Source organism: Lissotriton vulgaris, chromosome 1_1, assembly GCF_964263255.1.
Source record: "Lissotriton vulgaris chromosome 1_1, aLisVul1.2, whole genome shotgun sequence".
NCBI classification, from domain to species: domain Eukaryota; kingdom Metazoa; phylum Chordata; class Amphibia; order Caudata; family Salamandridae; genus Lissotriton; species Lissotriton vulgaris.
The window spans coordinates 453,518,513-453,537,022 of NC_141685.1; the positions used below are offsets into that span (position 1 = coordinate 453,518,513).

General features: G+C 43.2%; 1 protein-coding gene across 1 annotated transcript in view; it reads left to right on the plus strand.

Annotated features, from left to right (window-relative positions):
* Nucleotides 1–18,510, plus strand: part of ROR1 (ROR family WNT receptor 1) — a 689,389-nt gene that overhangs the window by 299,242 nt on the left and 371,637 nt on the right. The gene's annotated exons all lie outside the window — the stretch shown is intronic.

An 18,510-nucleotide genomic window follows, 5' to 3' on the forward strand; every position in this document is an offset into this window, starting at 1 on the left:
AGTTTCTGATGATGAAGGCATCTCTCATGTGTACTTGTTCCTATAGTGATACCTCACTAATGAGGATGCTTCCCTTCATGCCCTCCCGGGGGAGACGCTGCGGTAATCAAACCTCCGCCTCTAACCTCATTGTTATAGGCCTGGGGGATTTGTTTTCACCTGAGGCACATCTCTAGGTGCCTGCCTGGCAGTGCCCTGTGCATTTATAACTGGGCTTCCATGATGCGCTGATACTTGTCTTGTGAAGGGCTTTGGTATTCCACTTTTACAATAAAATGTTTTTTTAATAGAAAAGGCAGCTCTCTATATGTGACATGAAGGGTGTGCCTTACATGCGCCGACCCACCCTTGGGCTTGATGGGCCAGGCTGCTTGGAGGCAGTTCCACTCCTGCCAGTGGGTATCTAAAGCCGGCCTGATCCCTTGGGTATGAAGTGTCTACTTGCTGCTCCGAGGCAGTTTCATATGCACCTCTGTATGTGCAGGCCATGCCTGATCCTGGACTGTCCCACACCCACCTTAGCTGACCACCTTTGCAACTGGGTATGAAGGGACTGTCTGCTCTGAGTCCCTCAAAACCTGTCCTTAGGTATGAAGGACCTGCCTGCTCCGAGACCCTCCAAATCAGCCCCTAGGTATAAAGGGACTTATGAAGGTGTACAGATTGCTTTTTCTCCTGGTGTGATTTGATAGGAAGTTTGAAGCTATCACACTTATACACACAGTACAACTGATGTGTCTCCATTCAAATTGTTATGTAACAGACAATCCAGGTGCAAATTGTATCCCATATGGGATGAAGAGTTTTCTCTGAACACTATTGTAAAAGCTAATTCTCGGGACCTGAGGAACAAAGTGTCTAAGAAACAGGATGTAGTTGCCAAATATGTTGATGATAAAAAAAATTGAAGGAGGTTGAGTACTTGGTTGGAGACTGGCATCTCATTAAATAAGGTGAAGAAAGGAGTCAAAATATATACTACCCACCAAGGTGGCCAAAGTATCCAAAGATGTTATTCTTTTGGAAGGGAGAGGGTGGTGGAGCAGGAGGAGTCTTGTACAGGTCACTCAGTACCAAGCTTAAACAAGCATTGAAAATGCAATATGCCTCGCCTTTGATTAAGTTAAAGCCATTTGCTTTGCTAATGGTATTGTATTGTCTCTCATTTGTCCAAATTATATCCTCGGGGACAATCAATTTATAATGTATCCTCTGTCCCTCTTTTGTCAAGATTTCGAGTATTGAGTCAATGTGAAAGCTGCTAGGAAGCATGTGAATAAAACATGGACTGGATATTACCTGTAGCCTTGAAGAAGCATCCAGGCTCACTGTATGTTCACCCAAATGCAATATTGTGTTAAATGCATAGCTGTTGCAGCAAGTAGCATTGTGCTGCTGTCTCAGGTCGACTACTTTCATAAACTGTTTGATCCAAGGCAAATCATACTCTCCCTGTACCTCTGTCCACTAATCTTATAATACATCAGTATGTTGGAACAGGCTCCCAGGAGAGGTTTCTGGTATGGTTTTACATTCAGTGCTGTTTAGCAGCGGATGGCTCTATTTGCATTTCGGTACCCGATCCTGGTCCTGAAGCTGCACGGTCCCTCATGTGCTGCAGCTCCTCCCTGCCAACCTCCAACAAACACATCTTCGATAGCTCATAAAGGTCTGAAAGGAAGAGAGTTGTTTATCTTTTGAGAGGGTTAAGAGTGGTGGGGAACCCAAATGCAGGACAGTGCACGTCCTGTGGTGCCCCCTTCTGGACAGCACAACAGGAACCAGGACTGCAGGTGAGATATGTAGAATGCAGGACAGTTAGACACTCTAGTGCAGACTTGAGTTTGAAACCAGATTGTGAACCGAGACTTAGATGGCAAGAAAGCTCTGTGAGTTAAATGGTTGCTGATGACAGTGTGATATCCCGCTTATGGTGAAATAATGTCAAGTAGACAAGTTCTAGGTTGCTGTATATTTATTCTCCAGTATAAATACAGCCATTAACCAACACGTCTGCTTACATCAGAGACCAGTGAGCAACTGCCTCCTCTGGAACCCCAAAACTGGAATGCTCATTGGCGTTCTACTTATACAACATTGCATTGGGATGAATAACAAAGAATACAACACATCTTCCCTTCTAACAACAAAACAAAAATAACAACAAAAACGTTGTTTAAACCTAACAATAGCATAAAAATAGAATAGCTTAATGCAACACATAGTCTTTCAAATAATAGGGAGTACGTGATTTTCTTTTACTCAACCTAGAAGTACTTGTAGAAACATGCAAATCACTATTAATCGTGACATTAGAATCTTGTGAAGAACTTGAATTAGCAAGAGCAAGATTTGAATCCCCACAATTTTCATTTGACCGCTCATGAAAAAATGAGTCAATACCAATATCTGACTGTTGTGAATTTGTGGCATCTCCACCACCAGACTAATGCATAGGAAACTCATTGGAATGAGTATACGAAGAACAATCTGGTATGGATGAGCCAGAATATTAACAAGGTTTTTCAATTACATTCTCTTCATGAATTTTTTTTTAACAAGAACCACATTTCTTTTACTCCACCATTTACCATTTTCAACCACCACTGAATGCTTTGAAATTTTAATAATACGGGACATAGGATACAATTTAGATTTAATACTATTTTTTCCAGTTGGTCTTCTAATTTTAATGAAATCACCAACTGCAAATTGTAAAACTTTCACTTTCTAATTGATATCATACACATGTTTCATTTTAAATTCAGACTTTTCCGCAGAATCACGTATTTGTTTAACATCAGGAATCTTTTCAGAACGTTTAGTTTGATCCAAAACCCAATTAGGACTGAGTTTAGAAGACCCAAAATGCCCTTTGAGAAGGACAAAATGTGCATGCTCGTAACAGAATGTGGAGTATTATGATAGGTCCACAACCTTTCTTGAACAGCTTCAAAAACAGACTCACCTTGAAAGAAGCGAATTAAATAGTTTATTTTATCATCCTGTTAACTCTCTCCACCATGCCATTTCCTTGTGGACTATAGAGAGCTACAGTCAAATTTTTGATACCCATGGTGTTGAAATTTTTTTGTATGGCATGTGATTTAAATTGGACCCCATTATCTGAGACTAGACACTTAGGAATTCCTTCTCTACAAAATAAGTCTTTACGCAAGCTTATAACTGCCGAAGTGGTAAGTTCGTGTAAAAATGTACACTCAACCCACTTGGAAAAATAGTCATCAATAACCAAAGCAAATTTCATGTCATTCTTAAGATTATACATTGGACCAATAAAATCCATCCCTAACTTTTCCCAAGGGCCCTTGGGGAAATCAACTGGATGAAGAGGAGTGTTACGAACTTTGAAAGATTTGTCAGCCTCAGAACAAGCAATACACCATCCTACAAAATTCTCTACATCGACATCCATTCCTGGCCACCAATAATAGAGACGTAATTGCTTTTTCGCCAGTCATACCAATATGACCTTGATGAGCAAAATTTAATATTCTTACTCTGAGTACTCCAGGGGGAATTAATAAATTTCCCTGAATGACAAGATCTTCTTTGACTTTGTAAAACTGGCGTAAACCTTCATCTAAATTTCTTTCTTCAGGCCAACCATTAACAATATGCTTTTTGATCAGATTCTGTAAATCATCACATTTGGCACAATCCAACCATTCAGAGTTGTTAATTGCTTCATCCAGCACCACTAAGCCATCAACCAAACCAATAACACATTCAGGATCATCAATAAAAAATGTGTGAGAATCCTTGTTTAATGGACACCTAGATAAAAATCAGCGTGGGCATTCTTCCCACCTGGAATGTGTTTAATTACAAAATTTAAATCAAACATTCTTGAAAGTAATCTCACTAATCTGGGACTAACCTTATCGTGATCTTTTCTAGATAACAAGAAAACGAGGGGTTTATGGTCAGTGACTAAAACAAATCTCTTCTACCCCAAAGAAATGTTTCAAAATGATTGGTGGCCCAGATACAGGCTAATGCCTCCCTCTCAATGGTGCTATAGTGACGTTCTGTTTGTGAAAGAGATCTAGAGGCAAAACCCACTGTACAATCAACACCATCTATTAATTGTGAAAGAACTGCACATAATCCAACTCCACTAGCATCAACTGTAACAATAGATTGTATGTCATCTCTGAAAGGGTGAAGAGAAGGAGCTTTAATGATAAGATTTTTAAGATTGCTGAACGCTAAAGATTCAGTCACAAACCATGTGAACTGTTCACCCTTCCTGAGAAGTTTGCTTAGAGGTTCAGTTTGGAGAGCAAAACTATCAGTGAAACGCAATAGTATTCACATAACCCCAGAAAAGATCTTAATTGATCTTTATTTTCAGGAGCTGGACTATCCACAATGGCTTTGACCAGGTGAGATTTAGGTGTTATGCCATCTTCGGAAATGTGATGACCAAGATAATCAATCTCCTTAACCAATAATTTACACTTTTCTTTTTTTACTGTGAATCCATTTGATTCTAAAATTTGTAACACTTTAGATGAAGACTCCAGACGCTCATCAATATTTTTTGAAAACACTGAAATGTCATCTTGATAAGCAAGAACGTTGTTGCAATCCCCAAACAATTTGTACATCAATTTCTGAAAAAACAGAAGCCGCTGATGCTAAACCGAACAACATTCTTAAAAATCTAAAAGCACCAAATGGGGTGTTGAAAGCCGTGGGAGATCTGGATTCTTCAGAAAGTTCTACTTGGTGATAAGCAGATGTTAAATCCAGACATGAAAAAACTTTAGCACTGCCCAATTGAGCTAACATTTCCTGAATTTTGGGTAAAGGGAAGCAATCAATTAATATGTTCTTGTTCAATGATCTCAAATCAATGCAAAGTCTGATGCCCTTCGTACCCTTTTTCTTGGCCACGATAATCAGAGAAATCCACTCTGATTAATTTATTGGTTCGATTACCTTGTTTGCACATAGCTTGTCTACATGTTGTCTTAGTTGATCTCTGATACTTAGTGGGACGTTCCTTACTTTATGGATGATAGGAATGGCATTCTTCTTCAAAACAATTTTATGTTCAAAATTTTGCACAAGACCTAATTTGTCTTTAAATAGTGAATCTTGTTTAATGAGATGATCTTTCAGCGAAGGAATTGTAGAAATGTCAATTAAAGAAAAAGGACAAGAAGTACCTGGCCTTAAAACCATACCAAATTTCCCTTGGTCTTTCCATCCTAGTATATTATAACCTTTTTTTGCAACATAGACTTTAGTAGAAATGACACGGTCTTTGAATTTAATTTCATTGAGAAAAAACCCAAGCATGTCAATATTATGACCCCAAAAGGAAATGGTACGAATATCTGGTGGACAAAACTTTGAAGACTTCCAATGTTTGAAAAATAAAACATCAGTGATGAAAGTAACTGGAGAACCAGAATCTACACTAACTTGAATTTCCACATCTCCAATGGTAACATTGCATAAAGGACCTCCATCATCAACATCAGAATCAATTGAGAGAACAATCTTTTTAAAACTTTTGACAGTACAAACATTGTTCTCTGAAAGATCCTCAACATTTTCAATTGAATTTACTTTGTGAGAGTTCTTATTAAACATTTGTGTGAAATGCCCATGTTTTTTGCAATTATTACAAGAGGGGGACAATTCTTAGCATTAGCTAAATGTGAAAGAGAACCACATCTATAACAAACATTCGGCTTTTTAGACTCCTTAGAAGTATCTCTTGTTTTGTTAGGATTACATGTGGGTTTGGTGCTCAAAGCATTCATTGACTCAGTTACCATATCAGTTTTAACTTTATTTAATTCTTTCTGAGCTACCACTGATCTTTCAATACCTCTAGCCAATTCAAGAGTTTCATTCCAAGAGGGATTTCTACAACAAAGTATTCTTTCTTTTACTGTTTTGTTGTAGCAATTAACAACCAGTTGATCTCTTAGGTAAGAGTCAATGTTACCATCAAATTCGCATGTAGCAATGAAAACCCTCAATTCTGCTAAAAAGGTGTCAATAGACTCAAATTCAAACTGACGTCTAGTATAAAACGTGTGTCTTTCGACAACAACACTAGTTTCATCAACAAAGTAGTTGGCAAGTCTGGACACAGCTTCTTTATAAACGTCCCAATCAGTTTCATTGGTTTGAGTAGCTAAAGGCAAATGATCAGAAATGTGTTGTCCCTCAGAAACTAGATTACTATAAAGAATAGCTAACTTTCAAACTGGGTCAAATTTTGCTCCATCTAATGCTATGATATAACTAGCAAAACTCTTGAACCATTGTTTCCATTTAGTCTTAGGAACACCAGGCTCTAGTAAAAAAATGCAGAGAGCAAGTACAATTCAGCATTATGGTAAAGTAACTATAAATAAAATGGATAACTAGAAAACTGTTATAAGAGCCAGAGTATAATGTAATAAAATTAGTGTAATGAATAATGCATGAGAAGTAATTGTTTATAAACTTTAAGCAATTAATATATTAACTGACAAAAGATGCACATCATATAAAAATGTAGTCACATAAAAATATAGACAGTTGTTGAGCTATACAATGCTGAAAATAAAATGTCCACCTCAAATCGCAAATTCCACTTTGAAAACAAATGTGTGGTTGTCACTTAAAATATACCAGATTTAACAAGGTGTGCGCATCACCGATATTAGAGATAAGATGAGCGCTGCTAGTACAAATTAATGATATGCGTGTTGAAACTGAAAGTTTGGGAAAGCATCAAACATTTTAAAGGTGTGCGTGTTACCGAATGAATACATGTGCACGCAGCTAAAATCTAACCTGTAATAGGAAGATCAAGCGTGTAATAATTGTAGGCATCAAATGTAAATGAAGAGGGTGTGCGTGTCACCGGAAAAAAAGTGCACGCAGCTTTAGCTTTAATCCTTAAGTGTGAGTGTCACCGATAACAATAAATAAGGAGCTCCGGAAGTAAAGTGAAAATTATGTGCCAGCTCAAAATGGCGGCATGTTGCGTGACCTTGCGTTGCCTTAGTACAGAGATGTAATGGCGTGAGCAGATTTGAGAATGACCGAGAGGTTGAAGAATGCCGGAGAAGGAGAAGGATTTCAACTGCGCAGACAAGTGCGCTCGAGATGACAGTTGGGGAGAGGTTCGATCGAAAAGTTTAAAAATAATAAAGAAAGAAAGTAAAAAAACGAAATGTCTCTGTAACATCGAGGTAGCGCTATTGTGTCCACTTGGTATCTGCAGCGTAGAATTAAGGAATCTCTGGATCTTGTCTCTCTTGTCTGGTGACAATGTCTCTGAAGTCCAAAAGGTGTCTGGAAGGCTGTAAAACTGGAGATCCCAATCGTCGACAATTTGTAATATCACGCTTATGATGAAATAATGTCAAGTAGACAAGTCGTAGATTGCTGTATATTTATTCTCCACAGGGCCGGACTGGGAACCAAAACAGGCCCTGGCAAAGTGCTCAGCCAGCCCCCCCTTTTTCCCCGGGGGGTTGTGGGTGCTCCCGAGCTCTTTGCAGGGGCCGGTTTTTGGCCGATTTTGTTACAGGGCCGATTTTGCAGCTATGCTGCAAAAATGGCCCTGTAACAAAAACGGCCCCCAGGGGCCTAATACCGGCTCCCTACCCATGCGGCGCACCGGGGGATTGCCCGGTGCCAGCTGCGGCCAGTCCGGCCCTGATTCTCCAGTATAAATACAACCATTACCAACACATCTGCTTACATCGGAGGTCAATCAGCAACTGCCTCCTCTGGAACCCCACAACTGAAATGCTCATTGGCATTCTACTTATACATTGTTGCATCGAGATGAATAACAAAGAAAACAACAGACTGCTGTGTATTTTACCTATAGTTCAGCTGTTTAAAACCTGGTCAGGCGGGACATCACAGGTTCTCATTCTTTCAAGAATAATACATTGTTTGCAAGAAATTAAATGCAGCACTCTGGGACGTACAAAACTAAGGTCTTAACTGATATTTCAAAACAGTGTATTCCCGTAAATGTGATTGAGATTACATCTTCACTGACATTCAGCTGACATGATAATGTTTTGTAAAGTGCCACCGACCCATTCTCGCGCTCTTTCTCTCGCTCAGAGGCGCACCTAGTAACACAGTAATTGTTGTATTAGAAATGTAGCATACATTTGAGCATGTGGAACATGCAATTTACTCTTTAACCAAGAAGCCCATCTACCACACATGTGAATGTCTAAATATAGTGCTATATGCCATTTTATCTTTTGAGCATGTACTGCACTGAAATGGTATCCAGTCACTGCTTAAAAATGGCGAGTCACCAGTGTAAGCATATTATAGTGCATGTTAGGAAAGAATTTGCAATAGCCTTTTTTGTCATCTTCTATTTTACTCTGGTTGAGTTTTAAAGGGGCACTCTGAACCATAAGTAAACACGCATCGACAAAGCCAGACGTTTGGCTTTGCCAGTGTTTGTTTTGCTTTGCCATAGTTTATGCAAAACTTCTTTGTTGGGGGAGCTATTGGACCATCATCATTTTGGTTTAAATTGACAAAAGGCACAGATATTTGTTGGTCTCAAAAAGCACACAATTTCATAGCAATTTCTGGTACTCATGGGAACTACTTTGTGTTCTAATGTGCTCCTCTTGGAACAGTCATTCACAGTGAAACTAGGCTGTGACTTAAGTGGGCCGACCCATCGCTCCATGCCGTATGCTGCAGTGAGCATAAGAAAAAAGAGAAAGGCAATACAACAGAGCAGAGGATGAAGAGAGCTGGCTGAAAGCCTCTATAAATAAGTATATCATATGTATAGTTTTTGTAAAATCAAACGATTTCGACTAACGCCAGACCTAATAATTTTAGTAAAATCAAAAGGTCTTGACTAATGCCAGACCTGAAAAAAAAGCTGTCTACCCGGGAGAGCCTGAAGATTTTATGACTCTGCAAGTGGAAGGTGAACTCCTCTCATGCACAGGAAAAGAGACTTAATAAATCTCCATAACACTTAGTTTAAGTGTGTGCAATAAAATCGAAACCACTTCTTTTTTTCTGTCGTAGAAATAGGCCATTCATATGCCAATTGCATTATATTTGTTCATGGAGTTTAAAATGCACATTCCATTCCATTTGCTTTGAGGAGGAAAGAAACGAAACGTAAAGAAAATAATGTATGCTCCGTCTTACTGAGTGTGCAATTTCCTCCTTGAGTAACACTAACGAACTGCAAGCAACTCTTCAAACATCTCCCTTGCCAAAGCAGACACGTTTCAGAAAATGAAGCCTGGCAAAGCTTTATCCACCATTAATTACAATATGTGTGAACTCTTGTCGAGGCTTGAGAATGGAAACTCAGAGCTCAGTTCGAATATTGTCTGGGAAGTGTCACAGACACATATGAAGAAGCAGGGGAAATAATGACAACCTTTATGTTACATCACAAGGATATGTATAGGGCTCTTCTTCAATTGCAATGCTATCATAGCGCCCTTAGAGTCTGAGCACCCAGCACAATTCTCGGATTCTTGTTGACTGTAGTGAGTGGCTCTCTATATCCTGTGCATTATGCATATGGATATCAGTGAAGGACTTTGTGATCTTTTTCTATATATATTGGTGCTTAATCGGCAAGGTGTATCACTTCTTCTTGTTAGACTTCAAGTTTGGAAGTTTGGTTTCACCACACATGCAACCTAACACTTGGACTCGTAAGGAGATCCTACAGAACTTGGGTCTTTTACATCTCCAGTTGGTGAGTGTCACACGACTCATGACTTTGATGTGGAGATATACTCTAACATAAGAATAGAGAGAATTTGCACTCCTGAGAAACAGTCACACATTCGCTTTGTTTCTTGGGTGCCAAAGATAGCTCAAGAGGTTAAGATACTCCCTACCCTGCTGACATCAGTCTTTATCCTGAAAGTCTAAGATTTAAAGATGAGTCGATCTAACTCAGATGTTCATATTTGAAGGGTTCTGAGTGCCCTTTGATGTTATAGCAAGGGCTGCAGACAATTGTGCACCCCCTTTTTGCATTATCCACTGGGTGGGTGGGGGTTGCTGACAGTTTTTGGGCTTTGCCAAAGTTTGTTTTGTTTTTTCGTGCATTTTATAAAACATTATTGTTGAGTGAGTTGTTAGACCTTTGACTAATTTTAAAAAAAAAGACTTTGCCTACATGCAAATATCCTGTTTGGTCTCAAACAGCACACATTGGCATAGTAACCTGCCACTGAAGGGAACTACTTTGTGTGCACATGTGCTGCTAGTAAAAAATCAGAATGTCACCACTCTCAGTGAAATTAGACAATGTCTGAAGTGTGCCCCGTGCTGTACACTCTAGTGGATGGAGGAAAAATGTGAATGACACAACAGATAGCACACCAACTGATGAAGAGGGCTTGCTTAAAGTCTATATATGACGAGATGTATTATGCATTGGCAGTCACAACTGTCTAGTTATGGTTAGGTCAGAGTTTCCATTAGAAGAGCGTTTTTTGTTTCACTAATAACTTTGATGTTAATTGATGAATTTGCATGCACCTTGCCTCTTTCATGGAAACTTTCACGCTGATCCCATGTTCATTCCCGTAGGAAACATTACTCTCCACCACAGAAAAAATAGCTCAATGGAATGACACCAAATTTGGCAGAAAGTTATAACTTTATTCATAAAGTGTGCTTTTTGTGATTTGATATGAATGCTTTTTGAGAAATTAGCGTTTAAATAGATGCTAGGTGAAAATTAAGAGATAGATTAAAAGGTTAGCTATATCCGGATGGTTGGTCCTGCAGGAGTCACATGGTACAAAATAACAGTTTTAAAAGAAGGCTTTCTGATCGGCCAAAATAACTTTTTCTCCTGTCGGCGACATTGATATCACTGTATTTGTCCCAATCCCATGTGACCAAACAATCTGACTGTCCGCAACATTGAAGAAAATGCAGTGGCTTCCTTACAAGACTCTGGGACTCTATCCGCCGAGAAAGCTTGCTCGGCTCCATGGTACCATGAGGGGTGGAGTTTGAGCAGCAGATACTATGGGAGTACAGCAGTACCAAATATATAAAAAGACAGAGAAAATGCAGGTTGGGCTCCCATTGGGGGTTTGGCACCCATGGGGGACTTTAGGTGCAGGCCCATTAGCCGATTCTACCAGTGCGCATGGCTGAAGTCCATGCACAGCAGGGGTTTGGGTGTACCTGGTGGGCTGAGGGCAGGGAGTTATACCGGGGCGGTGACGTCAGGCGGGGGAGGGGCAGGGTGGGGGTTTTAAAATGCGGGATATGGACCATTACAGGTAAGTAACGAAAAAAATGAATAAAACGAATTTCGTTGCCCGCGCTGCATCGCCAAATGTGATGCAGCGCAGGCAACGAAATTCGTTTTATTTATTTTTTTCGTTACTTTCCTGTAATGGTTCATATCCCGCATTTTAAAACCCTCCATCCTGCCCCTCCCCCGCCTGACGTCACCGCCCCGGTATAACGCCCTGCACGGGCCGGGCATGGCTGAGGGTTGGGCTCAGAAGCCAACCAGTCGCTCTACATAGCCAAAGGCTGTGAAAAGAAGGGGTATTGGCTGTAGGTTGCCCTAGATGCCTGGTGGTATTCTCAAGTTGAATATGATAAAAAAATTCATAGAAATCTGCTTAAAAAGCCAAAGGTTAAAGTGACACTATAGTTAGATATATTAATAAGATCATAGCTTACATTAAAAAAAAAACAGAAATTCACTGATAAAACGCAAATGTTAAAGTGATGTTCTAGCTCATGTTTAAATGCTAAAAACCACTGAAATTCTCCAGTTATAGTTTACTGAGCTAACAAAATCCCACCATGTAACACTTACGACCTCACAGATTACATAAACAGGGCACAGCTGAAGTGCTCAGTAAACTGCTGCTGGTGAATGTCGTCTTGTTTTGTTTTTTAAATGTTAGTTTTTTTCTAATTTCAACACCTAAATATGACACTACTTTACCTTTGTTTCACCTTTGTCTTTTTCAGAAAATATAGCATACATCATTAACATTAATAAAATCAGAATGTCTTGACTAACACCATACCTAAAAAGGAACTTGAAGTCATGCTAATAACTCTATGCCACCCAGGAGATCGCCCACAGTTGGTGTGATTGCACAACGGTCAATCCTTTGTTGTATGCCCCTATTTTCAACTCCAAAGACTGACTGGCGTGCATCAGCAAATGAAATTAGGGTCCCATTTCAAGTATAGTGAAAATACCTGTATCTGGCCCAAACATTGGGGTCGATTATGATGTCGGTGATTCTGCATCCTCCGTGCTGGTGGAAGCCACCGCTGGCCCTGAGGATGCGGATTCACCGCTGCGGTCCTTGAAAACACCCACCGCCAGATTATGATGGAGGTGGGATCAGCGGCAGATGGCAGGTCCGTCCGCCGCTGATCCGCGGGGTGTGGACCACAATATGGTGGCGGTGTCTGCAAGACACCGCCAGCCATATTATGATGGGTGCGGAGACATGCTTTTCCGCGGCGGATATTCTGCCGTGGAAAAGCATGTGGACCTTTGCTTCTGGGGGCCCCTTGCGGGCCCCAGGATGTTGGTGAGTGGGGGTGCACATGGGGGGTACCTATGGTACCCTTCTACATGTGCATTCACAAAGCGGCAGGCACTGAGCAGTGCCTGCCGGTTTGTGCATGCACATGCAAAGCATGCATTTTTTACTTTGCGGCGGGTGCTGCTTTAAGTAGCACCCGCCGCAATGTTAAATATATAGGATGCGACCGCCAGGGTGGAGGTCACATCCTAATTCCTATGGCGGGAATGCCGCTGCTCCTGCGAACGGTCCCTCCAACTCGGGGTGGCGTACAGACGCAGGTCCGTCCGCCATCCTAATCAACACCATTGTTTCTTCCACTCTGAATTTGGTCTTATTTGGACGCATCCACAATTCTACCCATGTACATTTTGCCAGATGAAATTTGCACAGTGATCACAGATTGGAAAGAGGAAACAAGTGTGAGATTCAGGTGTGATCACTCCGATAAAGCACATTAACCCTTGCTCCAAGCAGGAAAACTAAAACTATTGCTGCAATTTTCTCCCAGGATCAAATCCACAAGGCGTGGATTTCCCCCGAAGTGAATTTACTGCACTGGAAACATGCCCACTGAGAATGAGGGCTTTGGAGTGAGTGTAGTTGGCAAGAAGTCCACTGTCACTGTCTTTGTGCATTTTTTGACTACATTCAGAATTGTTACAGAACACCTTATGCCCCTTCAAGGATTGGAATTGTACTTCAGAGGAAGCTAGTCTGGCAGTCTGAACCCACACTGTGCTGCTGTGCTGTGCTGTGACCAGCCCACGCACTTACGACAAAAGATCACTCGTGAGATTGAGCAAATACATGTTTGGTAATGTGGCTCTGAGCCCCAGCCTATGGCAGGCATATCAACGAAGCTGAGCATCAGGGTAAACCGTCGCCAAGCATCCTGCTTTTGTGATATTGCCACTTGTTGGCTTTAGTGCTGAGAAATGACAAATTATTATGCAGAATCAGCCACACATTTAAAAAACAAGTTATTTTCATTATGAGCTCAGCACAATTCATGTTCTTCATGGGTTACATATAATAGCAATTCAGCAAGAAAAGTCACTTCAAAGATGGAAAGTCAACAAAATGCAGGATTCTTTGGGCAAATAGAGGAAGAAACTTGTTCTTCGTTCAGTTGGAATCAATTTTAAAAAAGTTGTCAAACGCAATACACTTTTAAAAGAGAAATCATATGATAAATAAAAAAGACACGTCTGTTTACTGGCCACTGTGCATTCTTGTATTCTATTCAGAAGAAGCGACAGAGTTAAATGCTGATCCTGATCATACCCTGGCTCAACCCAGCCTAGAGCTGGTCTAATGAACTCCAGTCAATTCGCCCTCGGCATGCCCTTTAAAGTTCCCTTTTACTGCCCTACCCGCTCTAAACCCTCGTTTAAGTGCTGACTGACCTCTTTAATTTGGCAAGTGCTTTCTAATTAACTGAAGTAAACTCTTCCCTCCCTCAGCATCTTTCAGCTGCAGGAGGCGCTGGCCGTAAAACCCCCTCGGAAAGAGGTTCACATAGTCTCCTCCTAACGCGAGCTAAGGTCAACTCCGCCTTTTATCCTTCTGAGGCCCATTGCAGGTGGGCTATGTTAAAATGCTGAGTACATTACTAACATTCTGAAAGACTGTCCATGCCAAAAGACGCATTATTGTCACGGCATTATTATCATATCAACATCCAAAGGTGTATAATGCGAAAGCTAGGTAATAATCATCATCGTTATCTGAATAATATCAATAACAATCAACATCACCAACCCCATCATTATCATTAGCATTATGCGCAGGTGGTTTTCTAAACATGTTTTTTTTATGAACTAATTATATTCAGGATGAGTGACTGACGATAAATGCTTCAATGCCTTGCTGCTGGTATATTGGTCCTTTAACACCCAGGAAGAGTGTAAACACGTTCCTGATTGGTTGTTTCATTTTGATTGGTTGTTTGTATTTGCTTATTACTCGTTTTCATTACTCATTCTTTGAGTTTGAAGAACTTACAGACATTTCTTATTGGTCAACGCTGTCATTAAACAGTTCTTGTGTCAAGGCGGTGTAGAGAGCCACCCGGGCTCTCTCCTACAATGTATCTCTTTCGTGCACGCACGCACGCACACCCCGGGGCGGGCTCGCGCCGGGTATAAATAAACATGCGGAAGACCGCTCGGGGTCTTTCCGGCTAACTGTTACTAAGTGCATGTGTCGTGATTTAATAGTGTTGCCCACCACGTGCAGGGCCTTACCAGAGTGCCACATTGGCGACGAGGCCGGTCTATCTCCACGCGTGCTGCAATTTTCTCCCAGGATCAAATCCACAAGGCGTGGATTTCCCCCGAAGTGAATTTACTGCACTGGAAACATGCCCACTGAGAATGAGGGCTTTGGAGTGAGTGTAGTTGGCAAGAAGTCCACTGTCACTGTCTTTGTGCATTTTTTGACTACATTCAGAATTGTTACAGAACACCTTATGCCCCTTCAAGGATTGGAATTGTACTTCAGAGGAAGCTAGTCTGGCAGTCTGAACCCACACTGTGCTGCTGTGCTGTGCTGTGACCAGCCCACGCACTTACGACAAAAGATCACTCGTGAGATTGAGCAAATACATGTTTGGTAATGTGGCTCTGAGCCCCAGCCTATGGCAGGCATATCAACGAAGCTGAGCATCAGGGTAAACCGTCGCCAAGCATCCTGCTTTTGTGATATTGCCACTTGTTGGCTTTAGTGCTGAGAAATGACAAATTATTATGCAGAATCAGCCACACATTTAAAAAACAAGTTATTTTCATTATGAGCTCAGCACAATTCATGTTCTTCATGGGTTACATATAATAGCAATTCAGCAAGAAAAGTCACTTCAAAGATGGAAAGTCAACAAAATGCAGGATTCTTTGGGCAAATAGAGGAAGAAACTTGTTCTTCGTTCAGTTGGAATCAATTTTAAAAAAGTTGTCAAACGCAATACACTTTTAAAAGAGAAATCATATGATAAATAAAAAAGACACGTCTGTTTACTGGCCACTGTGCATTCTTGTATTCTATTCAGAAGAAGCGACAGAGTTAAATGCTGATCCTGATCATACCCTGGCTCAACCCAGCCTAGAGCTGGTCTAATGAACTCCAGTCAATTCGCCCTCGGCATGCCCTTTAAAGTTCCCTTTTACTGCCCTACCCGCTCTAAACCCTCGTTTAAGTGCTGACTGACCTCTTTAATTTGGCAAGTGCTTTCTAATTAACTGAAGTAAACTCTTCCCTCCCTCAGCATCTTTCAGCTGCAGGAGGCGCTGGCCGTAAAACCCCCTCGGAAAGAGGTTCACATAGTCTCCTCCTAACGCGAGCTAAGGTCAACTCCGCCTTTTATCCTTCTGAGGCCCATTGCAGGTGGGCTATGTTAAAATGCTGAGTACATTACTAACATTCTGAAAGACTGTCCATGCCAAAAGACGCATTATTGTCACGGCATTATTATCATATCAACATCCAAAGGTGTATAATGCGAAAGCTAGGTAATAATCATCATCGTTATCTGAATAATATCAATAACAATCAACATCACCAACCCCATCATTATCATTAGCATTATGCGCAGGTGGTTTTCTAAACATGTTTTTTTTATGAACTAATTATATTCAGGATGAGTGACTGACGATAAATGCTTCAATGCCTTGCTGCTGGTATATTGGTCCTTTAACACCCAGGAAGAGTGTAAACACGTTCCTGATTGGTTGTTTCATTTTGATTGGTTGTTTGTATTTGCTTATTACTCGTTTTCATTACTCATTCTTTGAGTTTGAAGAACTTACAGACATTTCTTATTGGTCAACGCTGTCATTAAACAGTTCTTGTGTCAAGGCGGTGTAGAGAGCCACCCGGGCTCTCTCCTACAATGTATCTCTTTCGTGCACGCACGCACGCACACCCCGGGGCGGGCTCGCGCCGGGTATAAATAAACATGCGGAAGACCGCTCGGGGTCTTTCCGGCTAACTGTTACTAAGTGCATGTGTCGTGATTTAATAGTGTTGCCCACCACGTGCAGGGCCTTACCAGAGTGCCACATTGGCGACGAGGCCGGTCTATCTCCACGCGTGCCCCGCTGTATCCTGTGGCACCGTATCGCCTGCCTCCAGCTGCGGTGCCCACCCGCGTTGCTGTGCCGATCCCCTTCGTCCCGAGGCCCGCCCACGCGTCTCCCGTAAGGGATTGCCTTCAGCTGGCGGGGATCGAGGGGTCGGCGTGCCGCCTGAAGATCCTGCGGGTGAGTCAGCCATCTGCCCCGCTTGCGCGACACCCGTGTGTGTCTCTTCCACCGGCCGGCGCGGAAGAAGTGCGCCCGCCTGCCGCGTGGTAAGATCTCTGCGGCCGCACCACGTGGCCAAGGCCTACCGCGGACCCCGCCTCTCATCTGCAACGAGCGCGCGAACTGCGCCCCCGACCACGTGTGCACCCAGGGCATCGCGCCAGGCCTCTGCGCGCCCCGCTCCAGCCTGCTCCACAAAGCAGAAACAAGCATTGGCAAACGCAAATCAGGACCTGCCATCACCAGGCCTCCCAGGGGCCCGGCCTGCAACACACCTAGTCTGCTGGTGCTGGGAAGGTGCGCGAACACAGCTATCTTCACTCGCAGGGTGTCTCACTTTACATCAACCATTGGCAAATCCAAGTGACTGCTCTGGTGAGCCATAGCGGGCGCTTCCCTCTGCTGTGCCAAAGCCCTGCCACCGCGCGACGACACAACACCGGAAAGCTCCAGGACCACGTGCTCAAGGCCACACCATGAATCAGGACGCGACTGGGGCAGCCCAAGACGGGGCTGGTCAGGCCCCACCTCCAGCGGTCCAGCCGCCGCCAGTTGTGCCTGCGCCACCATCGCAGGCCCAAGCCCAGGCGGGAGCCCAGGCCCAAGCGGGAGCCCCCATGCCGGCGGTGCCCACCCACCTTCACGCCGGCGCAGCGCCCATCCCGCCCTTCAGCGAGACAGCGGACCCGGCCACAGCGGCGCTCCGGTGGAAGGCGTGGGTCGGGAGACTTAACCTCTACTTTAAGGGTACCAGAGAAACGGACGGTACACTAAAGAGGTCGCTCCTCATTTTATACGGGGGACCGGAAATCTACGATCTGTTTGAATCGCTCCCCAACACAGGGCCTGAGAACGACTATGATGCCGCGGTCGCGGCTTTAAACGCACACTTTGATCCCCAGCTCAATAATGGCTTTGAAAAGTTCAAGTTTAAACGCGCCTGGCAGACTGACTCCGAGTCTGTTGACATGTACTATGCCCGGCTCCGCCGGCTCGCAAGCACGTGCCCGTTCACTAACCCCCGGGAAGAAATCAGGGATCAGATCATAGTGGGGTGCAAATCAAAGCTGCTGAGAAAGCTAATCCTGAGACAACCAGGCATGTCACTCGACGAAGTACTAATCCTAGCCAGGTCGCACGAACTGTCCGACGCCAGGGCAGAGGAAATGGAGGCAGCGCTGCGCACCCCGGTGATTGCCCCGCCCGCTACGAGAACTACGCCGATCAAGGAAGAACGGATCGACGCGATACAGAGGAGATTCCCACCAGCGAGACAGCGGAATGCCCCGCCACGAGGAAACCAATGCGGGTATTGCGGTGAAGATCACCCTGCCACGGCCACATGTGGCGCCAAAGGAAAGACGTGCCTCAAGTGTGGGCGCATGAATCACTTTGCTGCCGTCTGCCGGGGAGGGAAATTCAGGTCAGCAGGCCCACGTGCCAGGGCAGTGACGCAGCGCATCCGACAGCTATCACTCGACCAGGAACTACCTCCTCCGGACACTCAAGCCCAGGACAGACGACCCAGGTACGAGGACGACGAGGACGACGAGGTGTACGTCGTCTCCTATGTAAGCCGAGCGTCCACGAGAAGGAGGCCGCCGCCCATGTGTTTCATA